Below are 27,876 nucleotides of genomic sequence, written 5' to 3' on the forward strand. Positions count from 1 at the left end.
AAGGAACCTACACACTGGATTTTGAAGACTTGGTATGGAAAAAGAACATAAAATAGCTCACTGATTTTTAAAAGTACTGATTATATATTGAAATAATGTTTAAGTACACTGGGTTAAAACAAGCATGCATGCTAAGTCACTTCAGTCATGTCTGATTCTGTGCGACCTCATGAACTGCAGCCCACCAGATTCCTCTGACCATGGGATTCTCTAGGCAAGAAAACTGGAGTGGGTTGCTATGCCCTTGTCCAGGGGGTCTTCCCAACCTAGGGATGGAACCTGTATCTCTTATGTCTCCTACATTGGCAGGAGGGTTCTTTACCACTAGGCACCACCTGGGAAGCCCAGATTTACAAGTATACAGTTAAAATTAATTTTATTTCTTTTTACCTTTTTAGTGTGGCTACTAGAACATTTTTTAATTTATTATTTAATTGGAGGATTAGAAAATCTTAAATGGCACACACAGTTCACATCTATTACAGAGCCCACACTTGAGGAGACACTCAACGTTCTAGGGTAGGTATTAGAATCCTAATGGAAAAAAATGAGGGCTCTGGTCAGGCTTGTGAAGGCCTACCAAGTACATGATATTCAGCAGGTTCGCAATGTCTCTGAAGCTCAGTTCCTCTCCAGATACAGGCATGAGAACACCCAGCACGCTGGGCCCAGGGAAGTAAAATAAGAGTATCTGGAAGCATCAGACTGATGTCTTCCTAAAGCTGGTACTCAACACTTGTGCCCTTCTTCCACCAGCAACATACAAGAGGGACCAGGGCAGGTCTTCTTTCTGTCCTTGCCTGGTCCCCAAAACACCAATGTTTCCTAGAACCTTCTAGATGTCAGGCCAACCCTTCATGCTCTTCTGCAGAAGTGTTTCTCCCGTGTTCCTAGGAGCCCAGAAAGAGGCCAGGATGCCCATGCACAAACCTGCAAGTTCCAGCAGTCTTTTTATTCTTCTGGTACCTTCAGTCGCTGGAAGAAGTCATCCTAATGAACGCAAACACTAGACAGCAGAGCACATGGATCAATTCAACCCGGGAGGGGCTCTGGCAGAAGACAGCACCTTATCTCAACCAAACAGTCACTGCTCCTTCCCTTGGATTAAAAACCTCCCCTGTGCTAAGCCATCTCTGTCTCAAACCAGTACAAAAGAGTAATTCTTGAAGAACAAAAATTTAAATATCCTTCCCAGTATTTCTGTCAGTAAAATATGACCATGAAACTCAACCTGTTCTTCCTCCTTAGGGCAAATCTCTCTATAAGGGGGAAAAATACTATGTGAATGAATCACTACATTTTCCCCACTGAGTCTCATATTTTTTTTTGGAAATAGGGTACAAAGTGAATAAGCACCAAATCTGAAAACTCGGATACATTTTTAAATTTTTCAATGCAGAAAAATGATCCAGGGTTTGTTCACTGTAATACAAACTACACGTTGACTCTGGCACATCAGCCCTAAGCCCCTGCACCCAAACCACAGAGCATTTTCCTAGATCACTTCCCCCAAGTCTGCTTCCCACATTCCTCTGTTCCATAGCTAGCCTCCATCTCCCAGACAGAACATGCCGGAGTAGCATGAACGTTAACTGTCTCCATGCAGCCTTGTCTCACTTGGGAGTCACACTCACAATCACATAATCATAATTACAACCCAGCCCAAACAAAATTCAAAATGTTATTGATCTCTTGAATGCCAGTGGGAGGGAATGCAATTTTTAATACATTGGAAAACATCTTTAAAACCCCTTCTCCTTCTCTACCACTTAGTATCCCATACACAGTCAGTAGCCACCCTTCTAAAGATTCTCCTCTTCATCTCCCTCCAACCCCCAACTCGTACACACTTTCCCTCTCTTTTTCTTCAGCCTCTGTTTCTTCTTCTCACCACAAGTATTGGGCCTTTTCAGACACAAATACAAGCCCTCCTCGCACACATTCACACATACACACTCACACAAATTCTGACTGACCCATCTCCAGCACAGCCTCCACTCTACACGAAAAAGGCCCAGGAACTGAGCTAACCAGGAGAAAATTCTCCTTAAAAGGTAGAGTAACTGGGAAGGCTGAGAAATAGACAACAATTTTGTTTAGCAGAGAGAAGAGACAGTCCATGAACACTGACAGTGGCATGTGGCCAAGGAGTGTTAAATGTTACTCCTTAAACCAGCCAGCCCAATTTCAGAGAAGATGCTCTTTATTGACACCCAGATTATACTAATACCTCTGCTGGAAAGACAGCCCAGCACAGCCATGAAGAAGCCAGCCCACCCTGACCTCTAAAAGCTCCCAGCACATGTTGACTGTGTATATCTATCATTATATGAATGGGAAAAAGGAGCACATGGAAAGGGGGAGTTCCGAGGTCTCTGCCTACAGCAGAGAGTCATCCTGGTGCTTGGAGAAGTTACCATGACCTGAATGTGTGGAACAGGGGGCCAAGCACCATACAAAGGACTTCAGAGATAGCTCTGTTTATGCAACAGCTTTGTGCCTTCATTCACCATGCACAGAAGCAGCATCAGACGCAGTGAAGAGAAAGAGGGAGAAACTATGATGAGAATGATCCAGGCTCTGCTTTCAAGGAAACAAGCAGAGGGGATAAGAGCTATACAAGGTCAAAACTGATGAAGAGTTAGGTCTGTTCATGAACAAGGTAAGAAGAGAGATAGGACAGCTGTTGGGTAGGCACAACTGAAAGAATGCCAACCTACAGCCTGGCTCTGCTAAGGATTCGCTGTGTGGCCTTGGGCAACTTCCTATACCTCTCTTAGTCTATTTCCACGCCTGCAAAATGAGAAGACTGGCCGTAGGCGATCAGTGTTCCTTTCCAGCACTGATGTTCCACAGTTCTCTGAGTTTAAGGATACCTGCCATGTGGGTCATGAACAGGTGGAGAACAGAACAGAACAGCAGGCAGGACAAGTAGTACAAACGATTCCAAAAATCTTAATTACTATGATCACTGTCACTCTGTGAAAATACTCACTGTACCTTCTAGAGCTACAAGCGTGGTCAGAGTCACAGGTCCGTTTCTAGCCCTATAATACCAGAACAACATGCACACTGTACCTTGAGTAGGCTGCTTGCTAATGGGCCACACTGAAGACACATTAAGAGCACTGCCTTCCTCCCACAGTGGTGAGACCCTTCCTTGTCCTAATGAAAGTCAGAGTTCATCAAGCTCCCTAGATGGCAAATGAGCAGAATGCCTCCCCACAAGTCACTGAGCTTGGAGAGGCAGAACCAGGAGAGAAGCCCAGATTGTCTGACTCCACACCTACTGTTAAATGCCAGTAAGTAAACTGCGTGGGAGCCCTGCAAAGCGTGGACACTTAGAAACTCCACGCAGACGCACCTGACTGGCCTGAGAGGATGGCGGAGGATCCTGTAAAGGCGGAGCCAGGAGCCTGCCTCTCCTTCCTCCACCTCCTTGACAAGCAGGGTCATCACCAGCTGCAGGGGTCGGTATCCATCTTATATCCCATTACACGTGTATACATATCCTGTCTTTCAGCAATGCACGTGGTGACTTGTACTCTAGACTGAGGTACCCCAGATCCTGGGGTCCCACTGGAATCCTATGCAAATCTGACCACTTTCTAAATGCACATACATGGGCAAGTCATTAAACATCTCAGGGCCTCAGTCTCCTCATCTGTAGAATAGGGATAATAGAACTTTACACCTCACAGGGTTATGAGAAGGATTCGAGGAGGCGATACACGTAAGTGCTTAGTACAATGCCTACAACCACATAAATGTTACAGTTATTACCACTGTACTTTTTCTGGGGAAGAGTCCACAAAGTTTTCATCAGCTTCTCAGACCCAATAAAAATTAACGTCAGCCCTCTTCCATGTGCTATTCTTGGAACGGAACCGAGATCATCCTGTGGGAAGTTTCTCCCCTAGCTTCCTAAGGCTTCCTCACTGTTCCAGAAGGAAGGGATGCAAGGCTTTCTATGCTTCCTACTCGTGGAGAGCAGGAGAAAAAGAACTCTGGTGAACCGAATAAGCATTTCTATGGCTGGGAAATGCCTCCTCGGACCCTAAGGCCCCACCCTAACAGTGGGAAATTAAAAAGGACAAGACCAGACCCCAACTCCAGTTTCTACACAGCTGGGAATAAGCCCACTCTGTCCTGACCCACTGGGGTGCAGGAGGAGGGCTACAGGTGCTGTGGCCCAGGCCCCCTCCATCCCAGGTGTCTGGCCATCTTTCCTATACCCTCTGCTAGGGAGCTGTAAAGAGAGAAACCACTAACTCCAGGTACACAACAAGATGATACACTTCCCCCAAGGTGACGGGACGCCAAGAAGATCCGAAGCTGAGGCCCTAGCCGAGAAAGAAAAGTTTGAGGAGGAAAGAGATGAAAGGAAAGTGTGAGAGACAGGAAGCTACTCGGGTCCAGGCTTGGCAGCTCTCTGGTCTCACGACCTTGGACATGTTACTCAACCTCTGAGTCTCAGCTTCCCTGTCAATAAAATGGAGGGGGTGGTGCTAATTAACAATCCTTGCTTCAGAGGCGTTATGAGGGTCAAAGGAGGTCATCAGTGCAGACACTTAACACATATCCGACACACTGGAAGTGCTCACTCAGCTTGATGACCATGAGGAGGATGAGGATGACGAAGGCGGAGGCAGACAAAGGTGAGCACGGCCACGAACTCTTACTGTCCTACTGTTGTTCACATGTTGTATTAAATACAAAATCAAGGCCAGCTTGTGGGGGGGAAACTACCAGTACCAGAGGGACACACAGGGTCCTGAACCCAAAATACAGAAGAGCTCTAACTGCAGAACCCCAGCCCACCTTGGGTAACAATGAAGGTGGAGAACACAGTGCCTAACGAAGGGCCTCAAACATCACGCTTTACCCTCAGTGGGAACAGTACCACTTCACAAAATAACCCAGTAACTCGCTAATAGGCATTTAGTCTTTGATCAACAATGAGGGAATTACTATTTAACAAACACGACGTTGGCTTAGATGAAATCTTTTAAAGCAAGGGACATTTAGAAGAAAACTAAATACATGTAAAAATAAAAGAGGCACTTTTTTTGACAGTAAGAAAGACTGGGGATATCAGTTCCCAGGGCAGCCCTGGCTCCCACCATCTCCGTGTTCCAATCTGTCATCCTTCCTGAGTCCTCTGCCTTGTTACCTTGATGGCAGACAAGGAGCAGGTTTGGAAGCAACCATGCCTTCCCAAATAATTTCCTCCAATATAAAAGCAATACATGTTCATCCTATAAAGCTGGGAAAACAAAGGAAATCTCAAAGGAAATGATAATCCAACCCCCAGCATTACCATGTTGATCTATCACTGCCTGTTTCTCAAAGTCAAGTCTTTTTCCAAGAATGATATTCTATGGCTTTCCTAAGATAGCCAGCACGTCTGCAGATCAGTAAAAGCTGTAAGAATCAAGAAAAGTTTAGAACTGGTTGACAAAAGGGACACAAGACACGTGCACACACGCACACACACACGTGTAAGACCTGCCTCTCAGAGATCTCTCGAGCTTACAACACAGGATGGTCGCTGTGGCCACCCCTGAGCTAAGAAGTTTAAACTCAGAGGATCAAACAAGAACTCCACCCACTAAAACAATGCTCTTTAAGTATCAAAAAGTCTAGCATTTCAAACAAGTGTTTTTTAAACACACATTGGAAAAAAAAAAAAAAACCCAAAACCTAGGATGTGTTCCTTGGCACAAATCTGGGTCAGTTCCTGGTGGGGTTCCAGGCTAGAATTTCAAAAGATATGTAATTATTCCTCATGATACTGATACCATTCTATCAGACGCAAATAAATCAAAATCATAACAATAAAGAAAAACAAAACTGAACCTCTCTGGCAAACACACTCAGTGCTTAGAAAACATGTTTTTACCAGCATCTTTCATGGCTGCCTCTTAAAACCACTTTCAATATCACTTATGCCAAAATAGGAAGAATAATTTGTTGACAAGTTTCAAGTTTGCCCCCATTTATTTATTGGAGGGGCATCTCAGACGAGGTTGTTAGCTCAGCAGGAAAGGACTTCGCAATAGATGAGCGCCGAGTTTTGGAACAGGGCAGCTCCTTGAGTGAGCAAGCTTCTCACTGCTGCAGGCTGTAAGCAGAGCTGTACAAACCACGTGGCTTCCAAGGTCCCTCGCAACTTTAAGATTCAGTCTTCATTTCAGAGGGCACTGCCCTGTGGCCTTCCCTCATTCCACATTAAGGAGAAAGATGGCAAGATCACTAGCATGGATTCCAGTAGTCTTTTCCAGAACTCAGAAGGGCCTCAGAGACAGACAAGGACAAGAGGCGGGGGTCACTTCCCAGCCTGGAGGAGACAGGCTGGCCCAGAAGAATGGTCTCTAAGACTGAACAAAGAATTCAGAGGTGTCTGTGGGTGGCTCTGGAAACAGCGTGGAATGCCAAGACTTGGGAGTCCACAAGCCATATGCAACAGCTTTTCCGGAAAAGGCAGCACTTTTAGCACTTAATACAGATCCCTCTGGGTCCCCAGGACACAGGCAGCTCTGCCATTGCCCCACAAACCCCGGACATCACCAAATATAGGCAGAAGTCACTTCCTTGAGAATGTCCTGAAGCTCAGAGCTCAAGAAAGTTGCCTCCTAAGACCCCCAAAATAACCAAGCCCAGCAAACAATGACCTGCAATTAACTAGGATGGTGTGTTTTCTCTATAATCTACAGTAAAAACAAAGAGTAACAAAATAGTTATTGGTCCAAAAAAACCACATCCAGAAGATGGCCTAATTCTACCCAGCTTCTTGGCCCTTGGTTACAGTTGATCCACGGACCTAATAACAACACATGGCCCAATTAAAACCTAAAACTTAGAATTTTGGACAAACTTTAAAGTTTCATTGGCAAAATCATATAAGGCCAAAAGGTTTGTATGTTATTCCATGTAGGGACCCTCCATGTCCCTTAGAATAAGGTATGACACCTGTGACTTTTGGAGAAGACAGGAATTTTTCCTCTGAAACTAAAGTGCGTGGGGCAAAGCACACAGGGTGGAGAAGAAAAGCAAAATCCTCAGGAGGAGTCAACAGATAATACCTTGAAGTAGCAAAACATGCAAGCTATTAAAAAACGTGGAATACCAAAAGACAGTGGCTACGACTTTTAAGTGATGCCATTGGGCCGTGGCAGGTGAAAGTGAGGCAGTAAATAGTCTGTAAGACCCATCTGGCTCCTGAAACCATGCATGCACACACGTGTGTTGAGTCGCTCCAGTTGTGTCCAACTCTTTGCGACCCCCTGTACTATATAGCCCATCTGGTTCCTGTGTCCATGGGATTCACCAGGCAAGAATACTGGAGTGGGTTTCCATGCCCTTCTCCAGGGGATCTTCTAGACCCAGGCATCAAACCCAAGTCTCTTACATCTCCTGCACTGGCAGGTGGGTTCTTCACCACTGCGCCACCTGGGAAGCACATATGAAACCATATGCATGTGTCAGTTCAGCTCAGTCGCTCAGTTGTGTCCGACTCTTTGCGACCCCATGAACTGCAGCACGCCAGGCCGCCCTGTCCATCACCACCTCCCAGAGTTCACTCAGACTCATGTCCATCGAGTCAGTGATGCCATCCAGCCATCTCATCCTCGGTCGTCCCCTTCTCCTCCTGCCCCCAATCCCTCCCAGCATCAGAGTCTTTTCCACTCTTTGACAAAACTACAAGTTATAAAAAGAAGAAAATGGGGGTGGGACTAGGGTACCTTGGATGCATGTATTTCCCAACTTAAATACTTTAGGGAAATGATAACACTTAACTGTTGTTTCTCCATATTTACTAACCAGAATATTATATTCTAGTAACTTTTTCTTGATTAAAGAAATATTGTTCATTGTAAGAAAAACTTGGAAAGTAACACCCCCTCCCAAAAGTGGAGAAGGAGGAAAAATAATTATACAATCATTCTCCAGAGAGAATCACTGGATGATTTGGAGGTAGTTTCTTTTTATACATGTGTATAGGTACATGTATCAGTAAAAAGAGAATTTGCTTTAACTCTCTGGAATTATCCAATGACCATAAGGTTTTTGTTTTATTTTGGAGAAAGAACATTTTATTTTTTAAAGCATTAAGTAACTTAAGCCTTTGCTTCTTTTATTAGTCAAAATTAAGATTTTAAGGACAGGCATGCCAGGTTGTCATATTTTGACTACAGGGTGCATTTACAAAGAAAAAAAAAAGTACTTTCTGGATAGCAGTGTGGCAACTTTCAGAATTCTTAGACATCAAATTGCAGCAGTGGGGTGAAAGCCTTACTGAAAATTGGTTTCACCTCAAAGGGTTTTCCAGCTCTCTGCCTGTGTGCCTCGTTTCTTCCCGTGCATGTCTTGCTTCTCTCTCCCTGCCCACGGTCACTAGCTCTCCTCCCCACTCCACACCACTTTCCTGTTTCATCCATCTCACACCTATACCATTCTCCCCGACACCCTAAACCTGACGGAATACGGACCTGAAGTCATATTCTTCTTACTTTTTGCATTTGCCGAATTGTCTTTAAGTTTAAAACAGGAACATAAAACATTCCATTCATCCATTTTCTAAGGTCCCTGCTGCCTTTTTTTTTTCCTTTTTTTGAACAAAAGCAGCTGTAAGTCCGACTAGAAAACCCTCAGAAATAAGAGCTTTGACCCCTGTCTGGGAAAGCCAGTGTAGGCACAGAATGGGCCTTGTGTGGGCAAGGGAGTTTCCCAGAGAAGCCAAGGAGGGGGACTAAAGTCAGAGTCAGCTCACACTTCCCCTGGGGACCTGCAGGAGGAAGGGCCAGGCTCCCCCACCCAGCACCACCCCCTGTGAGGACATCAATAGATCTGGAAGGCAAACCTGGGCTTCCCTGGTGGCTCAGTGGTAAAGAATCATCTGCAATGCAGGAGACTTGGGTTCAATCCCTGGGTGGGGAAGATCCCCTAGAGAAGGAAATGGCAACCCATTCCAGTGTTCTTGCCTGGAGAAACCCACTGACAGAGGAGCCTGGCAGGCTATGGCCCATATGGTCGCCGGAGTCGTACATGACTTAGCAACTAAACGACCACCAAAAGGCAAACCTAAAACCATCAGGGTATCGAGCTAAAGAACCACCTACTCCTCCATCCCTCTGAGAAGGACCTGCATGTTTCTCTGATCATCCAAAACGTTTTAAGTCTTTTCTCCCCTACAAGAGCTTCTTCTAAAGTCAGGTTACCCTCATCCTATACATATAGGGCTTTTGTAACTCAGATGTTGGATACATCTTAAAAGAACTTTCTGGTTCAGATTAATCTGAAAAACTCTAAGTTCTCTCTTCCAGCCCTAAGAGAACTGCATACTTCACACAGCTGACTTCAACAGCTGCAAGGATCTGATGAAAAAGAATATTGACCAGGCACAATCCTAGGACGGCCTCCCATAGAAAATACAAATCTGATCTGATAACCCCGCCAGCAGTGAATTCACCTGCAGCTTTATCATCCGGCCCTCACTTTCCATTTTAGTTTTAGGCTCCTAATGGGATCCTTCCCCTTAGATGCTTCACTGAGCTCAGACATGGATCACATACACAGTAGTTACAGCATCTACTGCAGGTCCCTGAGTCCATGTCAAGAAAGGGATAGATTCCATTTGACAGGCTTGCGCTCTAGTATCAGAATGGTTCTTCTTAGTCACTGCTGCATTCTTCCTGGTAACAGTTCCAAGCCATTTCCTTGTGAAGATATATGAACATATTTTAAAGAAAGAAAGGAGCATAAATGAGGCAGTTCTGCTTTCCCCCAAGTATTTCCTGAAAAAAGGCCATTGCTCCTGTTCTGAGAGGTATACCAGTACATCCCATACCGTGAGTTTTTGGCAAATGAAGCCGGAAACTGGGGGAGGGGCGCAGAGGGGCGACCAGACGAGGTAGTTCGGTTCTCAAAGAGCAGCGAGACAAGTTTTTATACGGTGGCAAATGTTCCTTTTGGACTTGCTTCAAACCTGTGTGTGGGCCGATTCTCTGAAATAAACAAAATCCTCTTGTATAACAGAGGTTATGGGGTGATTAAAAGGGTGAAGATCCTGATGGAAAGGAAGTCACCCACGAATCACCTCTGACTTTAAATAAGATCACCTCATGCCTGCATTGCGTCTCAACTCGAAAAACCTGGTTAGCAATGTGGAGGGATATCAAAGGGTCTGTGTAGCCCTGGATGGAGGGATGGATGTTGTCCCCCGCCCCCTAGCCTCCCCTTAAGTCCAGTGACAACCTGAGCTTGTCTAGCTTTTGAGAGCATTGAAACACCCTGATCCATCTAGCAAAGAGCTGGGATGCCAACCCTGGCTCCAATCAGCCCCCATACACCGCCAAGGGAGGCACAATGTCATAAACAGCAGTTGGCCAAACACGTGAGAGGGAGGTGCAGCTGCCGAGCTTTCATATTTATCAGGAAGAAAGAATGTTGATTTTGCAGATTTTTGATAATGTTTTCCCAGCCAGTGTTATTCCCAACCCATTTAAAAATGCAATCAGAACACCACCCCTTTCCTCATCAGTCTCCTTGAACTTAAATGGTTCCATCCACCTCGGCCCTGGAAACCCTTCTCTCTCTACTGGCCACACCTCAGTTTGGCCGTGTGGAGTAGGAGAGGAAAACCAGGAGCTTTGCAATGGCAGTTTCAGGGCAGGAGGAAGAATATTAAATTCAGACTTGGGCTTAAGACCCTGGCAGCACGTGGTTGCAAGATCTCTGTGGGCTAGCCAGGTTTATCCACAAGGGACTCTCACAGCTCTGTCGTTGGGTCTGTGGTTGTACTGAATTGCTGCCATGGTCTCACTATAAATTTAGTAACCCAGATGCAATAAGCTACAAATTAAAAAAGACTAGAGTGAACCAAAAAGTTACTTTAGACTGAGAGCAAATAATGGGCCAAGCACCAGCCATCTTGCTGGAGGGAGCTGGCACGCCACCGCAGAAGGGATCCGGAGGAGAAAGAGCCCTTTAGAAAATGCTGAGACTTTGCCCAGGCCCTTTTGAAAACTGGGTTCTTGGGACATTTCCTGAATTTCCTCTCCACAATCTTGAACACTGACTATTATGTGGAAAAAAGAAACAAACATTTAAGAGGACAAAAATATATCCTTGGGAGACACAGGAAGAATGCTGTTTGAATTAAGGACTTTTTCTCTTTATCCCTCATACACAAAAACTCATACTCAACCAGCCTTATGAGTAATCTACTGCCATGGTGGATGCCCGGCAAGCTCTGTCATAGCCAGCAGCCTCTGCCAACAAGTGGTGCAGTGGAAGAGTTGTCTGTCCAGCTCCCTTTCTGATGCTAGTCTATTTTTGGTTAAAAACTTCGTCTTCAGTTAGGGACCAGACTTGCCTGAGGCTCCCTCCTTGGAAATACTATTTGATAAGAGCAATCCTCAAGAGCCTGTACTAAAAATGGCTTTCCAGCTAAGAGCACTGTGGAGATCAAGGCAATTCTAAACCCTTATTGCCATGGTTCTGAGCTGAATGTAAGGATCAAGGGGTGACCAGCCCAAAAACATCATGGAAAAGCTACCTACCCCACCACTGATTAAATGTCTGTATGCCCATCACTATGCACACATCATAGCTTCTAAGAGGCTTATAGTTTGAGATAAAAATCAGTCCAGTGACAGCTCATCAGACAGCCATATAAAGAAAAACTTAAACACCCATTATGAGTCACAGAAAGTTGTGAGAATGGAGCAAATGTGGGCTACAAAGGTCACCCAGACTTTGCACTCGGAGAAGGCAATGGCAACCCCACTCCATACTCTTGCCTGGAAAATCCCATGGACAGAGGAGCCTGGTGGTCTGCAGTCCATGGGGTCGCGAAGACTCAGACATGACTGAGCAACTTCACTTTTACTTTTCACTTTCATGCACTGGAGATGGAAATGGCAACCCACTCCAGTGTTCTTGCCTGGAGAGTCCCAGGGACGGCGGAGCCTGGTGGGCTGCCGTCTCTGGGGTCGCACAGAGTCGGACACGACTGAAGCAACTTAGCAGCAGCAGCAGACTTTGCACTAAGAAATACACTCCAAATAAGCCCTGAATATTCACCAGAAAGACTGATGTTGAAGCTGAAGCTCCAATACTTTGGCTACCTGATTCGAAGAACTGACTCATTAGAAAAGACCCTGATGCTGGGAAAGATTGAAGGCAGAAGGGAAGGGGACAACAGAGGATGAGATAGTTGGATGGTATCCCTGACTCAATGGACATGAGTTTGAGCAAGGTCTGGGAGTCAGTGATGGACAGGGAGGCCTGGCATGCTGCAGTCCATGGGGCCACAAAGGGCTGGACATGACCGAGCAACTGAACTAAACAGACCTCTCTTAGAGGACAAAACCAATATTCTGAGGTTTTCTTCTACTCCAAGAAGCTACAGCCCAGGTCATCTGCTGGTCGACCAAGAAAGAAACCATTAAGCAAACCGCATCCCCTTCTAGCTGCAAGTGTCTCCTGGAGCCAGAATACAGATTCAAAAGGGGGAGACTTTAAGGAGGACAGATGGCCAAGCAGCACTCTGGGGTGATTAGAATAAAAATGGTGCCCACCACATGTTAGCAGACTAAAAAGCAGGTTAAAATCTCTTTAGTTATTTCCTTAAGTATCATTCTTCAATGCAAGCATCAGAATCCCAGAATCTCTCTAGACCTGAGAAATCAAAGTCTCTGAGGGCGTGGCCAGGGAATCGTTTTTAACCAGACACTCAACATGGCCCACAAAGTGTGAGAATTGCTGCTAGCCTATTCCAGCCTGTCCTCTTCTGACATGGGAGTAATTTAGGAAAAGGCTGGGTGCTTCAGTTAGGAAAGAGGTTTAAACACAAACCATACATGTGAAGAGAGGGAAGAGGCTGGAACAATCAGAATCTCTTAGAGGGACAGAGAGAGAAAGTGCTGATGAGCCATAAAGCCCAGCAGGAAGACTCTCCCTCCCCTGCAACCTTGGAAGATCATAAGAAAGAAGGTGATTTCTTTGCAGGCACCAAAAAGGGCTGAAGTGTGGGTGGATCTGGGCCAGCCTCAAGAATGGAGGAGCTCACCAATGTGGATGGGACTGTCCAAGTTAGGCCCAAAGCATGCTGCAGTAAGTACCTTTTGCCCCACACACCGCAGTCCTGAGAAGCATAACTACCAAGTCCAAAGGGATCCAAGGGAACAGTGAAGTTGCTTCCACCCAACTCCACACATCACAGCCACCTGGCCAATGCCCACTTAGCTCTGGCTACCACACGGCCTGGAACTGACAGCTACACTCACCATTTCCCATCTCTCTCTCTGTTCAGTTCAGTTGTTCACTCGTGTCTGACTCTTTGCGACCCCATGGACTGCAGCACACCAGGCCTCCCTGTCGCTCACCAACTTCCGGAGTTTACCCAAACTCATTTCCATTGAGTCGATGATGACATCCAACCATTTCATCCTCTGTCATCCCCTTCTCCCACTCTCAATCTTTCCCAGCATCAGGGTCTTTTCAAATGAGTCAGCTCTTCGCCTCAGGTGGCCAAAGTATTAGAGTTTCAGCTTCAACATCAGTCCTTCCAATGACTATTCAGGACTGATTTCCTTTAGGATGGACTGGCTGGATCTCCTTGCAGTCCAAGGGACTCTCAAGAGTCTTCTCCAACACCACAGTTCAAAACCATCAATTCTTCAGCGCTCAGCTTTCTTTATAGTCCAACTCTTACATCCATACATGACCACTGGAAAAACCATAGCCTTGATTAGACAGACCTTTGTTGGCAAAGTAATGTCTCTGCTTTTTAATATGCTGTCTAGATTGGTCATAACTTTCCTTCCAAAGAGTAAGCGTCTTTTAATTTCATGGCTGCAGTCACCATCTGCAGTGATTTTGGAGGCCCAAAAAATAAAGTCTGCCGCTGTTTCCCCATCTATTTGCCATGAGGTGACAGCCCTGAGGCAGTGGCAGAGCCAAGCAGCTCCGGGTCTGGGCGGTATGTGCCAGTGGGTCTCAAAGTGTGGTCACCAGTATGGCAACATCAGCATCGTGTGGGGACGTATTAGATATACAAATCCTCTAGCCCCACCCGAGAGCGAGCTAGTAAATCAGAAATTCTGGAGAAGGAGCCTAGCAATCTGTAGCTTAATGAGCCCTGAAGGTGATTCTAATATAGCTGAAGTTTGAGAACAAGTATGGTATGCTATTAACATGAAGCATAATGGTGAGTCAACAAAAGTGACATTCATTTACTTAAGCCTACAGAACACTTTCAAATGTGGTATCTTAGGGATGCTCTCCTCTAATCCTAAGATCCTATAATTCATTTGAATTTCATAGCAATGCTGAGGTAGATAAAGCAGAAGTAGTATCTCATTTTACAGGCAAAAGGACTGAGGTTGAGAGATGGGGTGACTGACAGGTTACCTTACCCAGAGCCCTCACTGACGAGCCACTGGGAAGTTAGCAAGATTCACCTCTAAGTAATTAAGAGTTACCAGCCCACACCAATTTTTCTTCCCATGGCCCACAGGGACACTGCTGGCAGCAGGAGTGATATCGACATTACTTTTTATCCAGCCCACTGTCACTTACTTCAAGTGACTATTTCTATGACCTCCCTCCATTCATTCTGGATGTGAACTCAAAAAGCAATTTTAAAAACACCACAAGCCAAATTCACTTAGTCTCAGTGCTGACCTGACACAGACAGCAATCCTCGACTGATAAGTGAACCATGCACCAAAAGTTCCTGTACGGACTGGAAGGCTGGAATCCAGATTGCAGAGATGGAGTTGGATCCTCAAGATGGAATCACAAAAGTCCATCCACTGAGGGAGAGAGAGAAGAGCACACAAGCAGATCTGGCAGGAGGCCAGAAGGTTTAAACCCCAGTTTCCCCATCACTGACCAAAAGGAGACAAACCCCAAGTCACTGAGCCTTTCTAGGGCTCCATTTCTTCACCCATAAGTCATAAGACTCGCCTGGCAGGGTTGGTCAGAGGATTAGATGACAATGTTTGTAAACCACAGAGTAGATCATATGCATGCCACAGAGCAGACATGTAACAAATGCCTGAAGATTATATTAACTCCTAAACCAGTAGCCATACTATATCACTGTCCTGAAAACTATGCAATTTTTAAAAATACGCATACATTTGGGACTTCCCTAGCAATATACTGGTTAAGACTCCATGCTTTCACTGCCAGGGCCCTGGGTTCAATCCCTGGTCAGGGAACTAAGATTCTGCAAGCTGAGAGATGTGGCCAAAAATATAAATATATATAGCATACATCTGAAATTACAGTAGGACTAACTGCGGGAGGATTAACTGCCTCCTAAAAGACCAACGGAAAAAGGGAGGGTGACAGGCTCAGAGGGTGTCACAGAAGGTCAGATCACCCATCCCATCCACTCCCCTAGTCTTTTTTCAGCTCAGTTCAATTGTCACTTCTTTGTGAACCTTTACTGGTCTCCCAGTCTGGGTTAACTCTCTCCAGTGTATCTAGACTGTAAGGGTAAAGTTCTAATCATAGTAAGGCAATGAAGAAGTCTGTCTTACAGTCTGTCTTCCCCATAACCACATAAAGCCCATGGAGTCAAGGGCCAGGTCTGTTTCTGCTCCCCAGTGTCTCCCTGATACTCTGTCCTGTGTCTGGAATACACTGGGCACTCAAATACTTGAGAAATGAATCATACCAGTCTATGTTCAGCTGGCTGTGCACATGAACAGATAAGTCACAAGGTCTTGCCTCACGGTTACCTGAAAAGCATACAACTCTTTCGGCCCCAGTTAAAAGAAAAAAAAAAAAAAAAATCAATCTGCCTCTGCCAAATCAACTAGCTAATAAAGGCTGATTATAAAACCTACAATGCTATTAAACCCACAGGCATCCTCTTCCAATGGGCACAGATCTCCCAGGGCCTTGGTTTGTTCACAGGGCAAGTGCTAAATGAAGTCAAGATCCAGGCAGGTTTGGAATTTGTTGGGGCTCTTCCTTCCTCAGGATCAGTGAAAGCGGGACAGATGACTCCAACCTCATCCTGGCTTGAACTCTGAAGGCATGGGAAATGCTGCTGCGAGCCGCAGTGTACCCAGTGGCTACATCCAGGAACAGTCCAGGGTGACCCTCAAAACCTAATGAAGCAGGTATGGGTCCCACTCTGCAGGTGAGGAAACAGACCCTCGTCGGTCAGACACACACCATAGTTAATCACATAGTTGGTCACATAGTTAATAAGTACCAGAGCTAGAATCAGAACCCAAATTAGATTGCAAAGGGTCTGCTATTAGCCATATTCAGGTTCCTCTCCCCACACTGAGTGTAAGTTTCTCCAGACTGAAGGGTATACAGGCTTCGGTGAGTCAATGCAACATGGTTAAAATACACTTGCAGAAAGACAACTGTTCTGGGTTCTTCCATGACTATACAACCCAGGATAAGTCCTTCACCTCCCTGGGCCCCAGAGAAGCTGTTTCCCCAGTAATATTGAAGTGGGCTGGATGGTCATTACAAGAGGAGACCCACTGAGCACATAACCATGCCTATCAGTCAAAACCTATCACAAAATCACATCTGCCTGGCCCCTGCCACGAGCCCACCATGCTGTGGCTCAGCCCTCCATCACCCAAAGTGAAGGTTAACTAGAGACTCTGAGGTTTCAGGCGGGGATGGAAGGAATGACAGGCCACAGACTTTCCTACTAGGTCCCCTGAAACTGACTTGGAATAAAGCAAGGATAAGCAACAAGCTGGGACTCTGGGGCTTCCCTGGTAGCTCAGATAGTAAAGAATCGGCCTGTAATGCAGGAAAGCCAGGTTCGATCACTGGGTTGGGAAGATCCCCTGGAGAAGGGAACAGATACCCACTCCAGTATTCTTGCCTGGAGAATTCCATGGACAGAGGAGCCTGGCAGGTACAGTCCATGGGGCAGCAGAGTTGGACATAAACCAAAGCCAGAAACACTTTCTTTTCACTTTCAAGCAACAAGCTAAAGGAGACTGTTTACCATACACTTAATTAAGCCAGAATCACTGGAACCAGGAGGAAATTGAGGGGGGAAAAAAAAAATGCCGTGAAAGAAGCAGGTATATATCCCCAAGCTTCCCTTGGGCTCAAACCCACCAGTTTTCCATGCAGCATCAGCTCCCTCTGAGATGTGTTCAACATACACTCAAGCCCTACTGCAGAATAGCCTTCAGAGACCAAGGCCATCCACCCAAGCCACCTCACTCCCTAGCGTCGGCCCCGGCTGTAGAGAGTAATCTGGAATTTACAGTCTCTTCTACAGAGCCTTACAAGGTCAAAAATGTTCAAGCTGTATAATTCCAATGATGAAAAGGCTGTGGAACAGCACAGACTAAATGGCCAGTACAAACGACACTCCAGGAGCCAAAATACAAGAGCTGAAGGTGAAGTCAGCGGTGGGCACAGTGGGAGCCAAGGAGCCCAGCTGGCCAGGCTTCAGCGGCACTCGAGCCTGTGCTGCTGCCCGCCCTGGTGAAAGTCACCACCCCCTGCCGGTCCCCGCCAAGGGTGAGCACAGTCACCTCCCAGCACCAAAATAGGAGTCACAAGCAGCTGGCATCCATCCTGGGGAAGGCTGCTGACCCCTGAGCCATCACCCTCTTTGCAAAACCCATACTGACTTCTACATGTATGGTAAGACATGGGGAAACGGCCAAGGACATTATCTAAAATGTTCATCAAAATAAAGTCTGAACTATGAGGAGGAGCAGAAGGGGGAGTGAAGGCAGGCACAGCCCCCTTCTTTACCACAAGCCTAGGTGCACGAAGTCCAATAATGTATACAAAGTATTGCAGCGGCTGGAAAAGTAGGAGAAACAAGGGACACACAGCAAGAACAAAGGAGAAGGGGGTGTTCCCTGGAGGTCCATAGTTAGGATTCTGCGCTTTTGCTGCCAAGGGCCTGGGATCAATCCCTGGTTGGGGAATTAAGATCCTGAAAACCATGCAACCAAAAAAAAAAAAAAAAAAACACACACACACAGAATAAAAAGTAAAGAGGAGAATGATGGTAACAGGAAGCCTAGTGTCAAGTTGCCCCCACCTGACGCTGCCTCGGTAGCCTTGGTCTTGCTCTCCTAGCCCTACTTACCAAGGCTGTTCAAGAGAGCAGTGTGTGATTGCCCTCAGCCTTGCTGCCAAACAGCAGACATCAAAGACATAACAAACCTAACCAACCAACTCCATGACATCAGCACCCAATCTCCCGCAAAATAAGAAAAGCAAACTGACAAACGTTGAGCAGACCCACCACCCAGGAAGATACCAGACACAGAGTTCGAAGACATTTTTAGTATCTAAAACAAGCTTTTAAATGCCTAAATATACTTAGGCAAGGGCTTCCCTGATAGCTCAGTTGGTATAGAATCCGCCTGCAATGCAGGAGATCCCGCTCCAATTCCTGGATCAGTAAGATCCCCTAGAGAAGGGAAAGGCTACCCACTCCAGTATTCTGGCCTAGAGAATTCCATGGACTGGACAGTCCATGGGGTCACAAAGACTTAGGCAAAACCTTTCAAATGGAATGATAAAATACACCTTGATTTATAAAACAAACACTTTAAGTTATTTAAAAACAAATGAAGCATTATGTTTGCGCAGTGAAGAGTATGAAAAAGCGAAAAGCATTTTGCAATAAATGCTGGAAGGTTTAAGAGACTGCAGTAAGACTGAGGATAGATCTAATCTATGAGATCTAAAGGTATGATTCTGCAAATTAACAGAAAGGGTAGTAGGCAGCTAAACCGAGACCAGATATTTCATTCTTTGTAAAATGTGTTAAAATTGACATTTCTGCAAAAAGATCATGTTTGTTTATATGTATATATATGTGTGTTTGTGTGTGTGTGTGTATATATATATACATATATATATATATATACACACTAACCTTAATACTCCGAATACCACCTACTCTGTTTAAAAAGACACAAACAAAAAGGATGGTTCCAGTTCTATCCACACCCTGAATTTGATGTACTCACCACAGATGGGTCCTGTACCAGATGAGACAGAAGAATGTTTATTAAACAGCTACTGTGTGCCAGACCTCAGAGCTAAAATTCCCCCTTTTGCTTGACCCCTTATTTTCCCAGTCTCCAAGGAGTAAGAATGGAGGGAGAGGGCTGAAGGTCACACCACGCCTTCAGATACAGCTGATATTTAACAGCAGGCAGAGGTAGAAGGCAAACACAGAGCTCCAGCGACTGAATAGGTCAGCCCTAATTTAGAGATGACTCTTTCATCTTAAGAGGAAGACAAACAGAGACGAGTTAACTCTTCCATCATCCTTTCTCTGGCAGCTTCTGAGCCAACCTTCTTACTTCTCAGGTTCTCCTGATGAAGGGCACAGCTTCCTTCCCTGGTTTTGTCTTCTTTCTGGTCACCAGAACCACTGATTCTGGAATTCAGCAGGACCTCGGTGTCAGAAAAGTGAAAACTGAGGCTGATCCAGCAAAGAGTGTGAAGTCATATCACTAACTTCAAGACAAGCTTCCAGTCCTCAAAGCTTAGAGCCAGGTCGCAATGCGGTGGCAGGTCAGAGAGACAGAAAGGAAGGAGGAATCTTTTCCATGTCCCAAGATCCAACCCACGGGGGCCTCCTTTTCTCCCTTTTCTATTGCTAATTATTCCCCTTTTTGTTTTTCTTTTTCTAGTCAAGCGACACATAGTTCTTGAGGCTTAAACATGCAGTTCCCATTTTAACACAGCTTTTATCGATGTAAAGGGAACACCTGAAACATCGTGAAGTCGCCCCTGGGGGATCTTGTAGGAAATCTTTTGTTTAAAAAAAATTGACCTCTGAAGTGAAATTGTGCCAAACACTATTTTATGTTGGACCACAACTACTAGCACCCCACTCCCTGCCAACTTTATGTCAATATTCAGAATCGTGGGTACAGAATGCTGATAATGATCGTAGGCCCAGGGTTTTTTCTGCATGACCACATACAGGACATACCTGAGTGACTGGCAATCAAATAATAATAATGAATAAGAGCAGCCACCATGTATCAACACCTGTTCGTAGGTCAAGCATTAGACCAGTGCTTAAGTACGTGGTTCAATCCTTACAACTGTGAGGTCAACTTTATCAGCCCAGTTTAATGATGAAAAGCTGAGCTCAAAGACCTTGCTTACAGTTTCACAGCCAGTAAGAAGAGAAGCCAAAATGTGAATGCAGGACAGTCCAACAATTCTTCTCTTCCTGGTGACAGAGCAAAATCAGACAGGACTCAATGTCTGGAGGACATGTGGCAAGACCCTTCCCAGTTCTGGGGGCCCCTCCCTCCTGTGTGTGGGTCTCATCAGTGGAAATCAATGCTGGGGGTGGGAAATCTGTATGCTAGAAATATCAAGGGAAATGACAGCAGTAAATACCTGTTCGATTTTCATGATTTTTGAGTGAGGGAAGGAGAAAAGGAGAAATCTGCATGGAAACATTCTCTGTGCCCCCAGTGACGTCATTTACCTCCCCACTTATCTCAAGCTTTAACACTAGAACATCCTGAAAGTAACTTGCTTTGTAAAACTTCGGCACAGGGAAGCAAGGGCTGACCTTGCATTATTAGCTTCTCTACTTCAACCTCAGGTCCCACCGATGGAAACGACAGGGCTGCAGGACCGCTGCCAGCCTGGCTCCCAGCTTTTGACTCTGCAGCGGGTCTCTAGCCAAGTTCTACAACCCTGAGTTGCTGAAGACTGCGCACATGTGCATGGTGTTAAGAAAAATACTAACAAGAGGCAATATACTCCCATTTGAGAAACCAGAGAAAATAAAACCAACTTTCCTATCGTGGTATTATTTGGGGACATTTCCTGGCAGCTTTTTTCATCTACATTTAGCACATGGTTATGACTGTAGCTTACATAAAATTCTGTTGCTTGTTTCTCCACCTACCACCACTTCTGTTTAACTATCAAGGGTCCCCTGCTCTGTTTAGCCTTTCCTAGCCATCCCCTTGCCCAGGTGAAGCTGATCCCTTTCTTCTCTTTCGATGCTTCCACTACCCTCTGAACACACCTGAGTCACATTCCTCTAAAATTTTACTAACGAGCTTACACATCAGGTTCCCCCTATAAACCACATAGTCATTTCAAGCAGTGTGACTGTAAGCTTTGATTATTTTTCACATAGTTGGAAGAAACACCACCAAAATGTTAACAGGGGCTGAGCTGCAGGGTCGTGCCATGACCGATTTGTTTTAGCATTCTTTCCATTTTTTGATGTGGTTCCAAATCTCCCTTAGATAACATATAATTTCTCTCATGCATATTTAACTGAGTATAAAACTTTCTTAGAACCGCAACTGATAAACTTCAAAATCAGACAAAGGAGAAAGGGGCCGGATGCCATGAGACATGGGCAAATGTCCCGATTTCAAAGCAAGAAGGAAGGCGATGCTGATACCTCCAGATAAAAGGCCCTGATCACTACAAACCAAGAATGACTTCTGGCACAACGACAGAACAAATGGTTTGAGGGCTTTTAGAAAGGAAAGAACTTTGGGAAAAGGTACTGTGGGTCTACGGGTCCACAATGGCCAAATGACCAGGCTATATCAAAATGCAACCAGTTGTTTCTTGTGATTACCAAGCTCACAGATCAGGTGAAATGAGATTTTATATATATATATATATATATATATATATATATATATATATTTTTTTTTTTTTTTTTTTTTTTTTTTTTAAATTTCAGCAAAGCATCTTAAAAAACTCGCATGATTCACTTGTGGCTAAGTTAGTGAAATAGTCAAGCATCTTGACCATTCATTCAGCTGAACAACTACCCCAACAGAATGTTCATCACTCTCTCTTTGGGCTGTCACTATACTTTGTGTATGTCTCACAGCACTTACTACACCTGGATGAGCTCCTGGTCTCCCTTCCTATTAGCCCTGGGGTCAGCACTCTATCAGAGAAGGCAATGGCACCGCACTCCAGTACTCTTGCCTGGAAAATCCCATGGATGGAGGAGCCTGGTAGGCTGCCGTCTATGGGGTCCCTAAGAGTCGGACACGACTGAGCGACTGCACTTTCACTTTTCAGTTTCATGCAGTGGAGAAGGAAGTGGCAACCCACTCCAGTGTTCTTGCCTGAAGAATCCCAGGGACGGCGGCGCCTGGTGGGCTGCCGCCTATGGGGTCGCACAGAGTCGGACACGACTGAAGCGACTTGGCGGCAGCAGCACTCTGGAGATGTGTACCCTGGTGTCTCCAAAGGCTTGATGATAATCTGGAGAAACAAGCTGTCAGCACAACACAGTGTTTTATTCTTCTCCACACCTTGTCCATGGCTTCTCAGCAATGACTTGACTAAAGATGGACCCAAGAGGCAGGTTCATCAATGCCCCAGACAGCCCAGGACAGGAAAAAAGAGTTAATGCTATATAGATGGCAGAATCAAGATTCAAACGATCCTGACAGCCCAGCATTCTGGGCCAAAAACAAAGCCGGTTGTGCCAGTCCAGGCTGGGTGGGGGCACTTTGAAACTTCCTCGCATCCATGAGACCTGCCCGGGCAACCATCCACGTGAAACAGAGCTGGTGCCGTCTCTGACTGTAAGGTTCATCGGAGCCCACAGTGCCAAGAGTAATGCAATCTTAAACGGCATCAAAAGTAGGCCAGTGTCCAATTCACGGAAAAATGGTAACACTCCCACTGTACCCCACAGTGTCCGGCTCAAGTGCAGGATCAAGCTCAAGATGTCACACTTTTCATGATACTCTTTAATGGGTTAAAATCACATAATCTGAAAAGCACCCAATGGTTTATCATGCAAACTCTCTATTCCACCCAGCCCAGCAGTCCCCTAGTGTCCTCCTCAGAGGCAACCAACATTACCCATTTCTTCTGTACTCCAAACACACAGCATCCACATGTAAGCAAATAAACATACCCTCCTCTTTTTGCACAAATGGCAGCACCCCATATATGCTGCTCCATACACTGCCTTTTTCACTTAAAAAAAACATATTCTAGGGCTTCCCTGGTGGCACAGTGGATAAGAGTCTGCCTGGCAATGCAGGGGATGTGGGTTTGATCCCTGGTTCAGGAAGATCCCACATACCAAGGGGCAACTAAGCCTGTGCACCAGCAACTATTGAGCCCACATGCCTAGAGCCTGTGCTTGCAACGAGAAGCCACTGCAATGAGAAGCCTGCACACCACAATGAAGAGCATCCCCTGCTCACAGCAACTAAAGAAAGCCCACACACAGCAACAAAGACCCAGCACAACCAAAAATTTAAAAATGAAGATATTAAAGATACTTAATTATATATATATATACATATATCCTACATAGTTTTACAGCAATTACCTGAGAAGCAGTCTCACTCTCTTCTGTGGCTGCACAGGGTTCACCTACTTGGAGACCCTACTCTGATGAGCATTTACGTTATCCCAGCCTTGTGCCACTGTAAACCACACTGTAAGAAACAAACATCATTTCTCACTTATGCGGACATAGTCATAGAACAAAGAATTGGAATTACAAGAACAAAAAGTGGATGCATTTGTAATTGTGGTGGATATCGTCAAATGGGACACTGCTTTATCTTTTTTAAAATTTATTTTTAATTGGAGGAAAATTACTTTACAATATTGTACTGGTTTCTGTTGTACAACAACATGAATCAGCTCTAAGTATATTCCCTCCCTCTTAATTTATAAAATCTTTTTGAGTGGGGAGGGAGGTGGGAGGGGGTTCAGGATGGGGAACACATGTACCCCCATGGCTGATTCATGTCAATGTATGGCAAAAACCACTACAATACTGTAAAGTAATTAGCCTCCAATTAAAATAAATTAATTAATTTAAAAAAATCTTTTTGAGTAGCTGCAAGATTTATTGAGTATTTATGGTATGGAGAAAATATTGGTTGGTGTCAAAGTTGAATCTCAAAAGCTGGAATATGGGACATTGCTTTTTCAAGAGAGTCATGGACAAAATGGAGTTTTCCAAAACAGGGGGCTGGAAATTATGAAGCAAGAGGTAAAGAGGCTTAGTGTAGAGAGATGAGCACCATCAGCTTCAAAAACCCAGGGCCACCACCAAGAAATTCCATCCTAGCTCACTTACCACAGCCCGGACAGGTCCTCGGGGACTTAACACACATCATCTCGCTTGACTGTTACAACCCTGAGGGATAAGCATTTCTATCCTTATTATGAAAACAAGGAAACTGAGGCCAGAGTCCTCTTGCCAAAAGCCACAGAGCCGGCAAGGGGCAGATCGGGGACTCACACCAAACTGGGCAGCTCCCCAATCCGTGCTCCTCACCCTCCCAACCTCTGGCTCCTCCAGCTCCAGCTGCACAAGTGAATCACACGAGTGGCTTCCACAGGAGTCCTGCCCAGATTCTGACCTGACTTGTCAGGACACAGAACGTACAGGCTTAAATGCCCTCCTCTCAGGTGGCTCCACTGCGCAGTCAAGACTAAGAACCACTGCCCTAGTCTACAGTAGCTCTTCAACGGGGGCAGGCATCGGACTCCCCTGGAGCCCTCATAAAAACTCAGGCCCCACCCGCCCTGAGTTTCAGAATCAGCAGGTCTGGGGCGGGGCTGGGGAGTTTGCAGCTCTAGCAAGTTCCCAGTGATGCTGATGCTGCTGGCCGGAGGACCAATGCTTTGAGAACTGCTGCTCTAGAAGCAAGAGCTACCACTGCTCTTAGTAATAGACAGCAATTAACATTTTACAGGACACCATCACCCCAGTGAACTTCCACTGTTTCGGAAGGTCCAATGGGATAATATTCTCTGCAAGATGAAGTGAGAACAGATGCTCAAGTGTCTTAGCCAAGTTCATACAGGTTGCAAGTGATACAAAACTTTCATTCCTTTTTTTTTTCTTTAGTAAATGTCTCTGCCTTGACTTGCTGACATTTAGTTTAATGATCCTCCTACTACACTAACATCAGACTCCAGGAGGTAAGAACCTTGTCTCTTGTTTACTCTTTTTTTTAAAAAAAACAATTTTTTAAATTACTGATTTATTTGGCTACAGTGGGTCTTAGTTGCAGCATGCGGGATCTTTAGGTGCCAAATGTGGAATCTAGTTCCCTGACCTGGGATCGAAGCCATGCCCCCTGCATTGAAGTGTGGGGTCTTAAGCCACTGGACCACCAGGGAAGTCCCAACCTCTTGTTTACTCTTATTTCTGAACTTGAAACCATGCTGGTGCTCAACACATATGCCTGAATGAATGAAGTAATGAATCACAGTGTGTAGGTACACTGAGATATGGTGCCCAAATGAGAAAATTATGAGACAAGTTGATGACAGCTCATATTAAAGAATTCTAATAATTAGAAGTATTCAAAAATTAAATGAACTGCCTCAGTGAACAGTGAACTCCCCATCCTCAGACAGACCAGCAGAAACCAAAAAGCCAAGCACAGAAATGTCACAAAGCAACTCTACACTCCAAGGCGACCCCCTTGATCTCTAACAACTTTTGTAAAGCTAAATTTTGATTCTGATGCATTCCAGCAAAGAAGAGGTACCCTCTAAATCCTTCTTTTAAAAAAAAAATGTATTTCTTTATTTATTTTTAGCTACACTGGGTCTTCATTGCTACACTCAAGCCTTTTCTAATTGTGGTGTGAGGGGTCTACTCTTCGTTGCGATGCATGGACTTTTCACTGCAGTGGCTTCTTTTGTCGAGGAGCACAGGCTGTAGAGCCTGAGCTCAGTAACTGTGGCACACGGGCTTAGCTGCTCCGAGGCATGGGGAATTTTCCCGGACCAGGGATCAAATCGGTGTCCCTTGCATTGCGAGGGGAATTCTTAATCACTGAACCACCAGGGAAGCTCTCTAAATCCTTCTTGATTATGGGTCAACTAGCCTGTCAACCAGAGAAGGCAATGGCACCCCACTCCAGTACTCTTGCCTGGAAAATCCCATGGACGGAGAAGCCTGGTGGGCTGCAGTCCATGGGGTCGCCAAGAGTCAGACACGACTGAGCAACTTCACTTTCACTTTTCACTTTCTTGCATTGGAGAAGGAAATGGCAACCCACACCAGTGTTTTTGCCTGGAGAATCCCAGGGACGGCGGAGCCTGGTGGACTGCCATCTATGGGGTCGCACAGAGTCAGACATGACCGAAGCGACTTGGCAGCAGCAGCCTGCCAACAGCTATACTATGTAAATTTAGGGAAGTTACTTCACTCCTGTGCCTCAGTTTCCCTGGACACAAAATGAAGGGGTGTGTCAGTCAGTCCCTCGGCATTATCTAACAAAAAGACTGGCAAATAATAAACAACGAACAGATGTACCAAAGTACTTAGAATGCATACAACGTCTGCCTCTTCTCTCCGCCATTCTGCACTGCAACTAATCCGGCATCTAATTGGTATTTCCATGAAAATTAAACTTCACAAAGAACCAAGGGCAAATTCAAAATCAAACTGATTCCCCCCGCCTTTGAATTCCATGCCTTTGTCAGTTTAACAACTGATCTATTATATTTTTTAAATCCATTCTTCCAGCAGCCACCTATTGGACATCCACTGTGGGCCAAGAATTGTGCAAGACCCTTGGGGAACACAGGAAAGAGTCACACCAGCCCTGCCTTCTGGGGTACACGCCTACATCCACCTCCTTTCATAGTTTCAAGACAGCTCTGCATTTCTCCCAGCTGGGTTGTGTGGAGGGCTTCACCAGAATTTACTAGTGTAAAATTCTGTGTTTACAGATCAATTTTGACAAAGAAAACCACAGCACAGAATAACAAGATGAGAAATGAACTAAGATCCAGAGGGAAGCTTTTAATTTTTTAAGACCTAAAATACTAGGTGTCAAGGTTTCATCTTTATGATGGAATAAAATACAATGTCCTCACTTAAGACCACTGTATTCACATCTGAGTGATATGAAGCAGTCAGGCTGAGAATGTCTCCAGGAAGCAGCTTCTCAAAATTACCAACACTGTGAAATCCAAGGGGCTTTTAGGAGATTTCTGAGGGGAAAGGATAAGAAAATGGGGGAGACTCCCAGCAGACATCTATTACTAGCCCTTAGTTACTGGCTTTGAACACTATAAACTGTGTGTTCAGATACGTCACCAGAAGAATAAGGACTGCTATTAAAGCCATGTGACCCTCCCTTAAAAACCTCACAAAGATGATCGGAGGCGACCCAGAGCAGAATGTCATTTGTCAAACAGAGGATGAAGCCTTTGGCTCCAAGTTAGACAACGCGTCAGAAGGCAGGAGCCAAGGGAGAATGACTCAGAAGAGGGAAGCCGGGCAAACACTCCAAAGCCAGAGATGAAAAGTTAAGGTGGGTGTTTACTGTAATGATTCAGCTCATAAACAGATTCTGACAGCCACGTTCAGGTGCATGTCAACAGGGCTTTTCTTCCTCAAGGAATATCAAGGCCAGCCTGCTGATCCACTCACAAGCACACGCCGTCAAGATTCGGGACACCTAAAATAGGCAGCAGTTTGCTGAAGGCATCAGAGCTAGGATAAAACATCCAGAGAACTAACATTTTATTTTTCCAGTTCCTGTGGCCATACCTATGGCTGAGGAGCTTAGGGCTGGAAAGAATAGAGGCTGAAGTCATGGAGTCCAGCTCCTCAAACTATAAGATGTCCAGGCATCACCTGCAGAGCCTGTTAACAGCAGAATCCCAGGCCCCACTCCCAAGAGTCTGACTGTATGAATGGGGAGAGGCGCTACCCCCACCCCCCAGGACTCGGTATGCCAAGGAGCACCCTAACATTCTAAGGCAGGGGATCCCTAGGCTGCTGCATGGAAAACCTGACCTAATCCAACTGCTGTTTCTTCGTTTGTTTGTTTTTTTTAATAAGTGAAAGTAAAGCTCAGAGAGGTGAAGTAC

General features: G+C 45.4%; 1 protein-coding gene across 49 annotated transcripts in view; it reads right to left on the minus strand.

Moving 5' to 3' along the window:
• Nucleotides 1-27,876, minus strand: part of SORBS1 (sorbin and SH3 domain containing 1) — a 233,556-nt gene that overhangs the window by 179,373 nt on the left and 26,307 nt on the right. For 13 of the 49 annotated variants that reach the window (XM_060405042.1, XM_060405067.1, XM_060405039.1 and 10 more), the window contains exon 2: nucleotides 23,348-23,456. The exons of the other annotated variants lie outside the window; for them this stretch is intronic. The gene's annotated coding sequence lies outside the window, so the exon portion shown is untranslated. The remainder of the gene's footprint in view (nucleotides 1-23,347; nucleotides 23,457-27,876) is intronic. 49 annotated transcript variants of the gene reach the window in all.

This window comes from Ovis aries, chromosome 22, assembly GCF_016772045.2.
Source record: "Ovis aries strain OAR_USU_Benz2616 breed Rambouillet chromosome 22, ARS-UI_Ramb_v3.0, whole genome shotgun sequence".
Classification (NCBI taxonomy): Eukaryota; Metazoa; Chordata; class Mammalia; order Artiodactyla; family Bovidae; genus Ovis; species Ovis aries.